Raw genomic sequence first — 13115 nt, 5'->3', positions numbered from 1 at the left:
ATGCGGCAGCCTACCTTAACTGAATCTTTCGCACTTAAAGGGCCTCCAGCTTTACAGAACCGGGATGAGGACATACAGCAACCAGCCGCACAGAATGGGCCGCCAGCTTCTCTGAATCGGGACGGCGTTTCACAGCACTCAGCCGCCCTGAGCGCGGGCAGCAAGGAGACAGAGGAAGCAGCCCGCGAGGACGCAAGCGTCGGAGCCTCGGTTGCCGGGCATCCGGCAGATACGTTGAGAAGCAGCACGCATCAAGCGGAACCTGACTCAGAGGTGAGCAGAGGCAGAGGCACAGCGAAGGCGAGCGAGGGGGCAAAGGAGCTTGCTGAGGTACGCCGGAGGTCTCTAGAGGAGATAGAGAGACAAAATAATGTTCAGATGTTAGACGCTCTGCTTACAGTTGAAGCAGGGCTTAATGTTAAAACTCCTGAGACGAACTGGGGGAGTATGTTAAGTATTGAAGCTCGGCAAGAGCATGAGCAGGAACAGACTGCTGGCAAGGACGGCAGAGGCATTAGAGGGGGTTCCCCTGAATTTTTTTCAGTTAACGAGGGGTCAGACTCAACGGACATCAGCGAGACGGAAAGTGAGGAGGAGGGTAGCTGCTCTGATCATACTAACGGTTCAGACACAAGCAGGGGCTCCAGAGATATAGGAACACAAAAGAGAAGGAAAGTTGGAATGAGAACAGATGGTTGAGGGGCCAGAAATAGTATGAGCAAGAAACTGTCCTGGGACTATTCCGCCACTTTTGAGTCTTACCATGAAAGTGGTCAAGGAGAAGGGGATAATGATGGGTTACCAAAGTCTACACCTCAGAATGTAACACTGGAGATGCTGTTTGGTACATTGAAGCAGATGCAAATTGAAGCCAGGGCAGAAAGCCGGAGGGCTAGGCGCGATACGAAAAAGTTGCAAGCCTCATTGAGAAAAGTAAATAGAAAATATGAGGAGGTCGAGGATAGAGTAACCCAGATGGAAGAAAGAACCAGTAGGGTGGAAGATGAAGTAACGGACTGGCAGACCTTCAAAGCTGAACAAGGAAAATTAGTGGAAGACCTGCAATGGAAGGTAGAAGATTTTGAGAATCGCCAAAGGCGGAACAACGTGAGACTTTTGGGACTTGAAGAAGGGCGGGAGGGGCAAGATCCGAGAGGGTATGTGATCAAACTTTTAAAAGGGGCCTTCCCAGAAGCACAGTGGCAATGGGAACTAGAAGTTCAAAGAGCCCATAGATACCCTTTGTTTGTAAAGAAAAATCGTGGGGGTCAGCAGAACACGCTTCCTAGGGCAATGTTGGTGTTTTTAGGAAATTTCTTAGCAAGACAAGAGATTATGGATAAGGCTAGACCAGAGGCCAGGAAGATAGTTGATGGAGCCACATTTTTCGCCAGACCTGATTTCTGCCACGTTACTGTGGAAAGAAGGTGGAAGCTAAGGCAATTGATAGCACCCTTCCAGAAACAAGGTGCGGAAGCATATCTGCTGTATCCAGCAAGATTAAAGGTCATCAGTAAGGGGCACACTAGGATGTTCTTTTCTGAAATAAAAGGAGGAGAATTTCTGACAGAGATTACTGAGCAGAATAAGGGGAGGGAGAGCAGAGGAAGAAGCCCACAAAAAACCCCGTAGCGGAAATGATATAATGGAAAAACCACAACTGTAACTGATTGAAATAGGAGTGTAGGGTAGGAGGGAGAGGCGACACTACAGACTACAGAGGCTACACATAGGTCAAGATTGACCTATTTGCCTGTAACAAGGGGGGGAGGGATCCAAGAGCGGGAAGGGGAGGGAGGGGGGGCTGGGGTGGGAGGGGGGAATGGGGGGGAAGGAATTAAAATTGGCAAGTACAGCACTAAACAAGGAAGTAGATGAAGTAAAAGATCACGTATGTAGGATTCTGTGGATGGATATAGACGTGGGCATGATAACTATAACAATCACGAGAGGAGGAAGGGGGGAAAAATAAGAATATCTAGATGGCAATAAGAATAGCTACCATAAATATCTGTGGTCTAAATGACGGAGGAAAAAGGCAGAAAGTCTCAGCCATGTTAAGATTGTTAAAACTAGACATAATATGTCTACAAGAGACGCACATTGAGGGAAAGAATAAATATATATTGGAACAAATGGGCTATGAGGTATTAGCTTACACTAGACAAGACTCAAAGACAAAGGGGGTAGCCATTCTTGCAAAGAAAGGAGTGTTTATAGTAAAAAGGAGGAGAGAGGATCAGGGGGGGAGATGGGTTATGATTGAGGGCGAATCAAATGCTGGATTTTGCACTATTGTTTCGGTATACGGCTCGACTGAAGATGATCCGGAGATGTTTGAATTTTTAGATCATGAATTACCTCTATGGCCCAAACCAATCATTTGTTGCAGAGATTTTAATTTGAATGGATTGATGGGCTTGGGTATGATGGGAGGGGGGACATGGGGGAAGGAAAAAGAAAGTATGTAAGGCAGTAGGCAATTTAGTCCTTCACAACGCACTGACTGATGTATGGTCTTATAAATACCCATTTGGCACAGGGAGCACATACTACTCGGCTCCGCATAAAGTGGTGACCAGGTTGGACTACTTTTGGGTTTCCAATTCACTGCTAGATAACAGCCACATAGAGAGGCTACCGAGGATTTTGTTGGATCATAATACTCTTGTACTAACTCTCCCGCTAGTCGACAGGGGGGAAAGGAAGCCTTATATATGGACGTTTGAAAGAGGACTTTTGAAAGACGTAAAATACCTGAACAAAATAAGAATCTGGATTAGCCAATTCTGGGAGATCAATAGAGGTTCATCCTCTGCGGGAATGGTATGGGATGCCTTTAAGACGGGTGTCAGGGGAGAAACTTTAGGGTACACGTTACGAAGGTCAAAAGTGGAGAAAGAGGAAATGCCGGAAAAGATAAGGGAGCTAGCCAATCTGGAGGATCGTTTAATAGAAGCCATATCGAAACAAGGAAGAAATACTTTTAAAAATAGAATTGAATAAAGTTGATACAAGCAAAAGTTCAGTGAGGAGAACTGCAGCTAACTATCTGTCTAAATGAGAGAAGAGCTATGAATACAGCGAAAGAATTGGTCATTATCTGGCAATTCGTACTCGACAGAATTTGGCTGCAGGACAAATAAAGGATGTAAGGAATGAGGCAGGGGTGGTAGTAAACAAGTCATTAGAAATACAGGAGGTTTTTAGAGAGTTTTATATGAACCTCTATGATCAGACACTTGGGCAGGAAGAACAAGAGATCACGGGTTATTTGGAAGGAATACACTGTGCGAAGATAGGCGCTGATGAAAAGGAAGAACTAGAGCATAGATTTTCACTGCAAGAAATTCTAGAAGCAGTAAGCATCCTCCCAGGAGGGAAAGCTACAGGCCCAGACCAAATCCCTGCAGAGTCCTATAAAGTTTTCTGGGGAGTGTTAGGGAAAGACATGCATGAAACCCTTATGCAGGCACAGGCTGGCAACTCAATCCCTCCCTCTTGGAGTGGCGCTGACATCATTATAATACTTAAGAAAAATAAACCTCCACTAGAACCCGGGTCATATCGCCCGATTACACTCATGAACGCAGACGCTAAAATATACTCTAAAACTCTGGCACAAAGATTAAGTAAGTTCATAGGGCACGTGGTGAGCACCTCACAGCACGGGTTTATTCCAGGGAGGGGGACCACACAACACACGAGACAGATGATTACGATTTTAGATGCCATGGGTGTTGCAAGGGACCCTGTCGCGGCTATTTTTTTGGACGCAGAGAAGGCCTTTGACAGGGTCTCTTGGAAATATTTATGGGAAGTAATGAGGTGGTTTGGTCTGGGTGAGGGATATATTAAGGCAATTCAGGCATTATACGCAGAGCCGAATGCTAGTATTAGGATTAATAAAGGGTACACTGAACTAGTAAAAATAAGATGGGGTACAAGGCAGGGATGCCCTGCTTCGCCATTATTGTTTGCCCTGTATATTGACCCTATCCTGCGCAGATTTGAAAACAATTGTAGGATTTCCCCAATCATCCTACATAACATTAGCTACAAAGTGTTCGCATATGCGGACGATGTGGCAATAATCACTAACAATCCTGACAGAGCTCTACCTGAGATAGAGAAGGAAGCCACAGGGTTTGGAGCAATTTCTGGATATAAAATTAATAGCGGGAAAACAGAAATAGTACAAAACCCCTTTATGATATACCAAGACAGCAGAGTTGTTAAAGTAGCAACATACTTAGGAGTTAAAGTTACGGCCGATCTAGATAACCTGGTAGAGTTGAATATGAAACCACTGGTAGCGAAAATGAAGGAGAATACGGAAAGGATAGACAAGCTTAACTTAACATTGATGGGCAGAATAAATGTATCAAAATGATTACCTTCCCAAAATTTCTGTATTTATTTAGAGCAATACCACTTTTTTTTTAACACGCTTGGTTTAATAAAATAGAAGCTATCTTAAATAAATTTATATGGGCACAAGGCAAAACCAGAAGAGCATACCGCCACCTAACACTTTCAAGAGAAAAGGGAGGATGGGGAGCACCGGATTTTCGTTTGTATTATTGGGCCACAGCGATCCAATATTTTCAAGGTTTAATTGGTGGTGGGGGCATAGAGACAGGAGAAGCTTCACAGGGATACACTAATGTCTATGTAGCCCTCATGGGAGAAGGGGCAGTAAATGGATTCCTAAATACAATTGATTTCAGCTACTATAAACATACTAGGTTTAAAACCTTAAAAGCCGCCTATAGTATCTGGAAGACGCTACAAAAGAAGTTGGGATTAGGAAGGCATAACAACTATACACGAATGTACACAAATAGCTCTTTACCTGTTGATATTTTTAGAGATTCGGTGATGAGGGTCTGGGATAATAAAGGGATTAAGAAAGTTGGGAACCTTATGAACCCACAGGGAGAAATTTTACAGTTTCAATAAATACAAAGTAAATTCAAAGTAGGTAGTAACAGCTTCTATAAATATCTACAGATTAGAAGTTACCTGGCAAACAAAAAAGGAGGATCGCTAGGTTTCGGGACCTGTCGCATAATGGATTATTTAGAGAGCAGCCCTCAATGTACGATCCGTTTCTTATATGCAGAATTATGCTTATATTAAACTGATGACAGAGAGAAATATGCCAGGAAGTGGTTGGATAAATTAGAGGTACAGTTAGAAGATTTCCAGCTATCCCTGGATATGGGTAGAACAATTCTATGTTCTGCTACACTTCAGTCGCAACATTATAAAACTATATACTCGCTATATCATACTCCTGCCAGACTCGCACAATGGGGATGCAACGCAGGAATAACTTGCCCACGGTGTGACTCCGCAGAGGCAGACATTTTACATATGTTTTCACAGTGCCCACAATTGTTTTCCCTGAAGAAAGAGATTGAGAAATTTTCGGATGAGTCATTGGGATGCAAAATTAAGCTCACAGATGAGCTATTATTACTGGGGGTTTCGGGGAGAACTGAGATTGTATATCCTGAATTTATGTTTATGTTAGCCGCAGTTTTTCGAATACGTATAGCGATATCATGGCTTGATAGGGTCCCACCAACTTTCCAGATGTGGATAGCTCGGTTATTATCAACTTATAATTTAGAAAAAGCGATATATGACAGAAAGGGGAAAAAAAGCAGGTCTTTGGGAAAGAAGATCTGGTACCCAGTGACAAAGTGGAAGAAGGGAGGGATAAATGGGGTAGGATTGGCTGAGGGTACTGAGCAGGAAATTTGAAACTCTGTTACTGAGAAGAATTACAATTAACGCCATATGTTGGTAGGAATATTGTAATGTAGTGATCATGGTCTTGAAATGTATAAATGTGCTGTAACATTTATTGGTTTATGGAAAATTAGAAAAACTTTTTAATAAAAAAAAAATTAAAAAAAAAAAGGAATACATGGCTTACTGTGCAACGCGCTCCATCCACCTCCAACAGGAAATTCCAAATATGCGGCTTTAGGAAAGGACCAATCGGTACTGGTCTGACCATGGAACCGCCTGCCCTATTACCATGCGAGTTACCGATGTGCTATTAGTGTCAGTACAACATTCTCACCAGAACTGACAGAAGGGGAAGTTTATAAGGCAAAATCTCACCACTACACAGTTTCACCCTTCCTGTGCAGCTATGGACCCATTGAGCATGTCATCCTGCTTTTGTACTTATTCGATGACCAGCAAAATCAGAACCTTCGCAGACGTCACCGCCGGTAAGTGACACACCTCCCCGTACACATTAAAGTGACCACAAAGCCAAGGTGCACCTATATGAAATTTCGCTATAGCATGGTGAGCATGATGAAGGAGGAAATTTCAGCATCAGGTGACTAGAATTCGACCAGAAAATATGGGGATCGGCCCAACATAAAGGTAGGACTACAAATGCCCATAGATCCATGTATGAATATATATATGTATGGTGAGCTCACCACTGCTATATGTGCCACATGATATGGCAACATAACATAAGCACACATAAAAGTATGTGCCGATGATGCCAATACACTGGCACACAACATCCTCCCTGAAACCAATACCCCATGACTACTGCTGGGATCAAAGACTGAGGGTCCAGCTGACTTTCTAAACTGCACTGTGACGAGCCCTATGTATTGAAGTTTGATTTTTGTCACCAAAGTGAATTGATTATTACAGCCTTTGACAATAACAAACACTTTGGCATCTTTAGTACAATGCAAGGTGTGTATTCACCTATCTTGATCTTGTCCCATGCCAGAGGCATTCACATACCAAATGTGTAGCACTAAGTGAAAAGCACATGTATGTAGCTCATATGGCTGTACAATGTGGCACATAGACATGATACACATCCCCAAGAGTCCCCACCCTCATCCCCTGTTAAATGAAGCCACTCAAACTCATGTTGTGATGAACAAGATAAAGTAGTCATAATGCAAACATCAATAGAATGATTCACTCTACCATAACCCAGAATTCCTAAAGCTTGTGGAACTGCAACTGTTTGCAGGAGACACATCCTACCTGTACATAGATATGCACTTGTCATCACTTGACACACAAACACTCCTTGACAACCGTGACCCACACCTTACTACCCTCTGATAGCACATTCATCCCCTTAGAGGTTTGAAACCATGGTAAAGTATAGTGGATTTTATCCCTGGGTGGAAGATCAATTGTGGGGCCATATATGCACCAAGACAGAATATAAAGCAACATCACATCAGCATGATATGCCCTATGTTCAGTTTACTGATAATGTCTTTGCATAGACTGACATACTCTAATTTTGAGTTGAGCCCAGAAGAGGATGTGCATTTATGTACAATGAAGTGTAATTCAAGACAATTACACCATAATTGAATTATCTATCAACACCTGTGACACCCATTCCTGTACCATAAGCTAGGTCCTTATGAAACTAACACATACAGCTGTAGGGAATACCAAAGTAGACAAACACAGCTTAACTTACTAAGCACCGTCATGAACCACACATACATCCACCACATGAAATAGGAAAGTAAAGTGAATGGCATTACAACCATCCAAGTGCCACAACATCATGAGGAGACACCTTCCACAAAATGCTTCATAACAATAAGGGGAGTCCTGGAAGTCAACAGGGCCAGGACACAGTCTGATGTTTAGCTACTTCATAGTCTCCATGTGGACAGGACAGTGAAAATTAGTCTCAACTATGACTAATGGGTATTGACACGAAGTGACATCCGCATGTGGCAATTTTGTTATAGGAAGTTTATTACAATATCCAAAAAAGGAACAGCAATTGGTCAATATCTAGTGAGACATAATTTGCAATTGACACATTGCTTTGTGTACATGTGTGTCTAAAGTACCTATGATATATGAATAGAAAAAACGCCTCCAGTGTGCTGACAAGAATATTCACTTTGTACAAATCAAATACATATGCAGAGTACATCTCCTCCAGTTCTGTCCATTGACACACTTGCACACTGGACAAAGAAAGGTGGAAAAACTATGAATGCGTAGAATGTCCAATGCAAGGTCTGGCCATTAACCCCACACCCCTCCAGATACATCAAGTGGACATTGAGACAAGCCACTGTAGGTGCGTGATTCTACACAAAAACCCAAAATACTTACCTACTCTTTGAACCATATACTATTAAACAAACACAACTGTAGTCTCACATCCCAAATTATACAATAATAACAGTTAGCACCACTAGCAATGGTTGAACATGGAATACCAAAGCAAGGAAGTGCTTTATTTAACAACAACTGTAAAATACAAAGGCCAATGGCCAGTCCAAAATGACATGTAGTGGGCCAGCAGAATGTTGCCCATCAAAACTTGCCTTCAGAAATATTGCAATGGGAAACCTCCTCTGGAAGGTGCATCTAGGGGGCAGGCCAAGCACCAAAAGAAAAAAAACTAGGGTGGGCTCGGGTTGGTCCTTGGAAGGGTTGGGGTCAGGATTGGGAGGTTCGGCCGGGTCAGTGGGAGGTCAGGATTCAGTTATAGGGGGGCTGGGATTCAACGGTTTTAGGATCTTATATCCCTGAAGCGTGGTGAAGGGAATAGGGAGGGGGGGGTCATTTTTATTTACTTTTCTTCCCCGTGAAAGTACTGGGGTAGGATGGGAGAGATGATTGGACCACGCCAGAAACCTCAGCATCGTACTCGACTCACCATAAACCGACAGGTCAACGCTGTCACCTCCAGCTGTTTCAATAACCCCGCATCCTTCACAAGACCTTAAAATGGATCCACCGAGTCAAGAAAGACGGTCACTCACGCACTCATCACCAATAGACTGGACTATGGAAACGCACTCCATGCCGGCATAAGCAAATACCTACTCCGCAAACTCCAGACCATATAGAACACAGCCACCAGACTCGTCCTCTGCATCCCCTGGTACGAACACATCAGCAAACACCCATGAAGGCTCCACTGGCTCCCCATGGAGAAAAGAGTCAGAAAGACCCTCAAGGAGGGGTTGGGGCAGTGGCAGGGTGGGGAACATTTCTCTTTAGGGTTCCTTGGGGTTTAGTTTGGGTCTCAGTAGGGAGCTAGGTAGGTTTTTTGGGGGTTGAAGTAGAAGAGTATGGCAGGAGTGACAGGGCCTTTAGTTGAGGTTTGGGAGGAGGTTGGTCGGTTTGGGTAGGGAAGAGGTGAAGTGCAATGAGAGGGTGCTTTTGGTCAGCCTGAATACCAGGAGAGGAAAAGGTAGGAGTTGTGGAGGAAGACGGTTGTGAAGTATGTGGTACATCTGTGTCTGCTGGTATGGTATCTGCCATGGCTGTGTGTGATGCTGTGCTCTCTGCCATTTTGTTTGTATGTGAGCCATGTTGTGAAATGGGTGTTGTGTCAGCCTGCATGTGAGTGGATGTGGAACTGAGGGTGCCTTGTGTCTGCTAGGCACATGTGTGTTTGTCTTTCGCTCTATGACTGTGTGTTTGTGTGCTGAATGTGGATGTTAAGGTGGATGCGTGTTCAGGTTTGCATGTGCTTTGGGAAGATATTTGAATAAAGATGGTGTATGGGCAAGAGGCAGGAATGGGGGTGGAAAATGGTATTTGTGTTAAGGCTGCCATGATTGGGGAGGCTATATGGATCTCTGTAGGGAAGACATGTCAGAGTGAATGCCCTCTGGGAAATATACCATATGTGTCTGTTGATTGGTATGCACCAGGAGGACATTCAGCACTGCTGCCTGACCCACAGAGATCTACCTCAGGAGGTCAATGGACTTCACACTCAGGGCAGCAGGGGAGACAGAGGCAGGGGGTGGGGTGCATGGTGCAAAGGAGACTCCTTCCCTCTCAGGGAAATGACCACGGAAATGTTTAGTTCTCACTTACCAGACTCTATTCCTTAAGGTATTCAAAACAGGCTCTCAGATGGCAAGCACCTTCTCTTCCCAGGCAGTGAGGTGTACTGGTGGCAGGGTAGGGCCACCACCAGTCTGTTGTGTCAGCAGGTGGTTTCTGCTGGCCAAGGATTGGCTCTCCTCTGAATATCTTACTACCTCTTCCTGATATCCTTCAATTGTGCGCAGGATGGTGGCTACTGCATTCACCCTGTTGACTATCCTTCCACATCAGGTTTTTCTGGTTGATGGATGTGTGTTGGATGTGGGCCCAAATACCTGTGGCTCAAATCTTAGGATTTCATTCACAAGCACTGTCAACTCCTCATGTAAAAAGATGGCTGCTTCTTTTTGCCCATTTTGTGTAAGTGAGTTAGTGAGTGTGAGTGTTATTGTGAAATTGAAGGGATGTACAATAAATGTAAATGTAAATGTAAATGTCATGGTACTTATAGAGCGCACTGTCACCAGGCGGTCACCTTGCAGTGTCGCCTATTCGGCTTCCTGGCGCTGATACTCATACCACTGTGGAACCCCTCCTGGCTTTCCCTGTGAAGTGTCCACTCCTGGGCACCCCCAGGGTGAAGCCAGGCATCCTTAGCGCTGTTGGGGCCGGTGTGGAGGCTAAGCAAGTTATTGCCCAGAGTTGCAGCGTGGGGCCCGTGGTTAGAATAGGCACTGAGTTGAGAATTAACAGGTCCGAGGAAATTGAGCCAAAGACCCCACTGAGGCGGGAATCAAACCCTGGTCCCTGGCCAGAACTCTGCATCAGGGTCTGCCGCTCTAACCATTGATGATTCAGAAAAGAGGGTGGTGATGAACAGAGTGTCTGAATTAAGCAGACCACTCTTACCCAGTCCAAAGATCAGGGCTTGATCCATCACTGTTTTTTAGCTCACTGCACCATCCCAGATCAGAACTTGGCTATATGCAAATTAGTCTGACCCTGGCCCAGTGCATCATGGGAACAGGGCAGACCAAACTACCAAGCCAATTCTTATACTGGGAAGGAAACAATCTACCGGGGACCAGTTTCTGGCATTTCAGCCGTCTTTGGCCCGGCTTGCTTGAATCCTGATGGTGCAATGAGCTAGAGACTCACATCTGAGTATACCCTTCCACGCTTATGGTGGACAAAAATGATTCAGAAAAGGGGGTGGTGATGAACAGAGTGTCTGAATTAAGCAGACCACTCTTACCCAGTCCAAAGATCAGGGCTTGATCCATCACCGTTTTTTAGCTCACTGCACCATCCCAGCTCAGAACTTGGCTATATGCAAATTAGTCTGACCCTGGCCCAGTGCATCATGGGAACAGGGCATGGATTCCTAAAACGATCACACATATTCTACGTGTGCACCTGATGATGTCAACATGTTCTCTGATGAGGAGCAAACTCAACACGAGTCAATCAACAAACAACTATATTTACTTTTTGCCACATATACCAAAAAAGCCTCTGTAAACAGTCAACTGAAGAAATATTTGTTTTCTCTTTTTCTATTTATATATACTGCCTATTTTTAATGTGGCCTATTTTCATAATATCACTGGTACGTTTTATCAGCAATTTGCATAAAATCCGTTGGATAGTTTGCAATATATATTTACATCAATGTTTTGAAGCTATGCTAAGCTTAAACATATTCATGCTTCATTATACTTATTTTATGTCATTTTTGCCATTTACACATGTAATGTATTGATTGACCTTGTTCAATGTAACAAATATATTATGTTTAGATATGTATTTTATTGTAGATATTTTGAATCCCAGTAGCTCGACAACATGGATTTCCCCACATGTTAGCTAAACCTTTATTGGTTAGAGACACAACTATGATGTCACATTCAGGCGTACAGCTGGTATTACAAATGACCCCTAAGGTCTGTCTATATTTTATGAGGGCTCTGACTCCATCTTAGTTAATAGAGGTTGCCATCTTCCCTATCTTAGACAATGGTATTTACCATATTCCCTGATTTGTGCAGAATCATTTTCATGTCTGCCCTTAGATTCAGATGTCACCAGATCTTAGCTTCCTTAGAACTGTGAAAGCATCAAACCATTCAATTATTAATACAGATACAACACTTGATGCAACATTCATCTTGGTCAAATGTCTACTCTTTATCAGGGCATAGTTCCATAAGAACACATACCAACATGTATCCGAAACAGTGTAATCATTATTGACGTCTTTTTACCTTATATGTTCATAAGGAAATATCTGTAACTTACACCTTGATGCACATTATGTATGTCGGACATTCCTAAACTTATGTCAGAAATTCAAATTTCTGATCAGATGTAGTATATAAGGACTGCATCTTGACCACTTGTCAGGAGAGGTCCTTTGTCCAGATTATTCCAAGAGATGCTCTCACCTACTTCCAGCAAACTTTGCACTTCGCAGATACTACATCTCACCTGAAGCTGATAGAGACGAGTGATCGAGGAAGACTGACTGCTACAACAACATTGGTTGCCCTTCACATGGAACACTGTCTCCATGCCTCCACTCATAAAGACAGCTCTTGCTGTCAACAAGGAATGCAGTGCATCTGTTCTCCTTAAGAAACTGTAGATTGCAAGTTGTTCTGCCTTCCATGTCTTTTAGTACAGCGCATAAAAGTAGACATTAGGGTGTTAGGCTCTAGATAACATTTAACCTTGTTAGAAATGTTTGTTGTATTCTAATTATTAATAACATTCCTGCTTGCTGGTTTTATGATATTCTGTGTTGTTGTAATATATGTACTGAGAAACAGATTGTTCCTGTTGCAATTAATACTTTTACTTAAAAGTGATTGTTCTTTTAAGTTCCGTGTGTGTGTGTGTCTGTGTGTTTGTGGGTGCTTGGGCGTGTGTGTGTGTGTGATATTCTGAATAACAAAATAGGTTTGTTACGGTTACCACAGTGCCTCTGATCTCTTAATACTGACCATTAATAACACAAAAGCAATAACTCTTTTTCAAAAACAAATTGATTAGTATTCTGCAGGGCTACAATAACTTGTCTTTCACATTCATCATTGGTGCATTGAACCAAGTTCACCTGTGCCACAAGTGGGTGGAAAAGCACACCTTGTAGAGCTAAGCCAAAGTCATAGCTTACGCAACAGTATGATGGTCAACCAAAAAATATTACTGGAAACAGAGATGCTTCTTGAAAATATGGCATGACATCCATTTGCTGTAATCTTTGCTAGGTGTTGCTAGACCTC

Source organism: Lissotriton vulgaris, chromosome 12 (assembly GCF_964263255.1).
Source record: "Lissotriton vulgaris chromosome 12, aLisVul1.2, whole genome shotgun sequence".
Classification (NCBI taxonomy): domain Eukaryota; kingdom Metazoa; phylum Chordata; class Amphibia; order Caudata; family Salamandridae; genus Lissotriton; species Lissotriton vulgaris.
This window is presented reverse-complemented; position numbering follows the sequence as displayed.